At 35.0% G+C, this 3,923-nt stretch overlaps 1 long non-coding RNA gene across 1 annotated transcript; it reads left to right on the top strand.

The window, feature by feature from the left end:
* The first annotated feature begins 1,053 nt into the window (after window positions 1-1,053).
* On the top strand, window positions 1,054-2,721 carry LOC311432507. Its single transcript, XR_014690097.1, has 3 exons — window positions 1,054-1,388; window positions 2,139-2,293; window positions 2,480-2,721. It is a non-coding gene; the product is annotated as an uncharacterized lncRNA (long non-coding RNA).
* Window positions 2,722-3,923: the final 1,202 nt, after the last annotated feature.

Here is a 3,923-nt window from a genome sequence, read left to right as displayed (position 1 = left end):
GAACACAGGCAGTCAAAACTAGAAATTGAAGGGCTACAGGACAGCAGGTAAGATTCCTGTCTGTTGGCTGAAGAAAGTCAAAAGTATGCTCTGGGGATTGATTCATTTATATAGGTTTGTTTTGTTTTGTTTTGTTTTGTTTTCCTGTGATAACTCTCTAACGGAAAATGAATATATAGACAACTCATGGAACCAGATTTAGAAGTCTATAGCTCTCTACCATAAGCCATTTCATGTTAGACTTTCTACTTGGTTATTCTCTACTATTCTTGAATTGATTACACAGTGGTTTTTTTCCACTTCTCTTTGAAGCTTCCTAATAGCTTTGAAATTATGTCTGTAGAGTGCTGTTTTAACATAAAACAAAAAAGACAACATATATGAAACATACATGGCTTTTTGTTACTGAAATTAATATAACTGGCTATTAGAATTTATGTTAAGTTATTAACTTGATTATATGCTATGGATGTGGTGCCATCTTGCTTTCTGTGTACCTTATGTGTTATGTTGAAGTGTTGCCTCCCTGTAACACAAGTTACTTTTGTCATGGAAAATAAGATAAAGAGCAGTAAAAATAATATTGTGTTAAAAAATGTGCTAAAGATCTGCATAGTGAGAACTCCTAGGAGGATAGGGAGAAAAAAATTCACACACTTTCAGAGACTTGTGTAATGAAGTCTGCAGCTTTTGGCTCAGGTTTTATTTTTCAAACAAACCTGCAATAGTAATTTCCTTTCTGAGTACTCTCCTAAAGCAATGTAATTATTGGCAACATTTCAATAGGAATTGAAAACTGAAGTTGAATTAATATTTTATTAATTTCTTGATACTTAAAACCAGAATCTGGAAGATTATTTGGTTATGGTAGCTGTAGAAAACATTACATGTCTGAATTTTTGACATCATATGATATATTGTAGTAACCTGCAGTTATAGAATGCAGACATGAACTGTGTGATTATTTTACAAGTACTAGATGGTGAGAAAGTGTACTTAAATGATACAAAAAAAAAAAAAAAAAAAAGATAATCATCCATTGTCCTGGTTTCAGTTAGAACAGAATTAATTTTCTTCCTAGTAGCTGGTGGAATGCTGTGTTTTGGCTTAGGATGAGAAGAGTGCTGATAACACCCCGATGTTTTAATTGTTGCAGAGCAGTGCTTATACCAAGCCAAGGACACCTCAGACTTTTGCTCTGTCCTGCCAACAGGCAGGCTGGGGGTGCAGTAAGAGCTGGGAGGGGACAGACCCAGGACAGGTGACCCGAACTAGCCAAAGGGGTATTCCATACCATCTGACGTCATGCTAAACAATATATAGGGGTGGCTAGCCGGGGGGAGGGGGCCGGACTGCTCGGGGTTAAGCTGGGCATCGGTCAGCGGGTGGTGAGCAATTGCATTGTGCATCACTTGTTTATACATATTATTATTAGTAGTACTATTATCATCATTGTATTATTATTATTATTATTATTATTATTATTATTATTATTATTATTATTATTATTTTCCTGTCTTATTAAACTGTCTTTATCTCAACTCACGGGCTTCACTTTCCATTTCTCTCCCCCGTCCCAGAGAGGGAGGGGGGAGGGTGAGCGAACGGCTGCGTGGTATTTAGCTGCCATCGGGTTAAACCACGACAATCCATACAAATAGGTGAATGGTTAGAGAAGGGCAATTAGTCACCCAGATTTGATTCATGTATGCAACTGCTCTGTATTCAAAACAATTCAGACTATAATATGTCAGCCAAACCACTGTATAAATGAATTGCCACACAATGCTTGAAGTGTGCTTAATTTCTTTCTATGAAATGGAGAAATTCCTTTTTCTGAATTCTTATTTTGCTGTATGTACAACATTCCTACATTTAATCTGCATACTTTCTTGTTACTAGTATAGATAACATTTTCCTATTTCATGAGACTTTTGATGCTGATCAGATAGTGATATAGTGTAAGCTGAAAATATATTAACTAACTTCAGCTACAGCAAATAATAAAGAGTAAGAGAACCTGATAATACTGAAGAAGCTACATTAGTATAATTGTTGTTGTGTACTATTTATATTGTTGTAGTAAATTGACATTATATAGTGCTAAATTTTAATTCAGCAATAATTTCTCATTTTAGGCATGAATCTAAGCTGATTTCCACATTTTTGACTGAGAATTAAATATTCCATTCTGATATCTAGTGGGTATGAAGTTGTGAGGAAAAAATTACCCTACGTAATTACCAAACTGCAAAATACTGTTGTGCTCACGTGCCACAAACACACACTTCAGGTATTCTTTTTGTTATTACTTTTATGCTGTTACCATAGTGTAATCCATGGACTCTCTTACCTATATACATTGGGTACAGAAGGCTATATTTCAGTTTGCTTTCCTGCCACTGGCAAGGGAAGATGATAAATGTGAGATACTAAAAGTATTGTGAAATACTAAAGTTTGACATATTCTAGTCCACAGAGAAAGGAGAAAGAAGATCAACATGCAAGGCCTAAGCATGGTGGTGTTTCTCCTTATTCCTGAAGTCTTTCTGCTAGATTCCACTGATATGGATTTATGAATTGCATTTTTCTTACAATGTAAGAGAATTAATACAGTTGAACTTAGTTTTAGTATTCCCCTCTCTCCTTCCCACCCACAATTTAAAACTTAAACGTTTGTACAATATTATCCATTTGTGACAAATGTCAGGCAAACTGGCACTATCTTACACACTTGGTTGTGCTTTGCACAACATTTTTTTGCACTACATTTTTTTTTCCTCTGTTCAATATAGAAAATTTCAAAAGTTCCCTCTTTGATGGATGAAATCTGAATTTTGCAGTGACAAATGAAGAATAAACAGGAGCAAGAACTAGGTACAACTACTAGAATTTATATGTTCAAGAGTTTTTTGAAGCCAAGGAATTAAAAGAAATGTTTCAAAGTTTTCATAAATCTCAGAGATTCTTTGACAAACAATTCACACACTAGAGTCTATTAGTAAAGATGATTATGATTAAAGGGGATCTTATTAATGTTTACAAGTATCTTAAGTGTGGGATTTGGCCAACCTTTTTTCCGTGGTTTGTGGGGACAGGACAAGGGGCGATGGCCACAAAATGGTTCACAGGAAGTTTCACGTCAACATGGGAAAGAAGTTCATCAAGAAACAGGCTGCCCAGGGAGGTTGTGGAGTCTCCTCTGGAGATATTCAAGGCCCATCTGGATGCCTACCTGGGCAAGCTGCTCTAGCAGCTCTGTGATTCTGTATGATAACTATATTTTGTCTGCCCAGCAAACTGAACAGAAAGTATAGGCTGTCAATCTGAAGTAATAGCTCTGTCTCAAGTCCTCAAGTTTCTGAGCAGTGAAGTTTTGCAAACAGTAAGTTCTGTCACTTCATTAGACTATTTTGCTTCTTACTCCTTCCCTGTTGTAACATATTAAACCTTGGCGAGTACAATTCAGATACTAGGTTATGTAGATTGGGATCCTTAAATATTTTCACTGGACTAGAAGGAGAAAGAGAAGAATAAGAATGCTGATAAGAAACCATGCTTCAGATGCCAAAGAAGATTAGGAAGCAATGAAGAAAGTTGGAATGGAAAATTAATTTAGTAGCATTATGGAAGTTTTTAAGAAAAGGTTAAAGAAAAAGCACATTAATTTTAAGAATAAAGCTTTCATTTCACAAGTTGTGTAAGTTTATGGAGCTTTATGCTTTCTCATACTTGTGGCTTCATAAACAAAATACAAATTGACTCTGGCTCCTGTGTAGTTTTAATTTTAATTTTTATTTTTTTTTTTGCTGCTATTCCCCATCAATTTCCAATAAAATATTAAGAAAATTAGACTCTTCACTGTTTACATTTTTTTTTTTTCTGTGAACTCTAAGTACAGCCAAATTGAATTTATACTTTTT

The sequence above is a fragment of the Aythya ferina genome, assembly GCF_964211825.1.
Source record: "Aythya ferina genome assembly, chromosome: 2".
NCBI lineage: Eukaryota > Metazoa > Chordata > Aves > Anseriformes > Anatidae > Aythya > Aythya ferina.
Note: the sequence above shows the minus strand (reverse complement) of the source record. Positions and strands in the feature narration are given on the sequence as shown.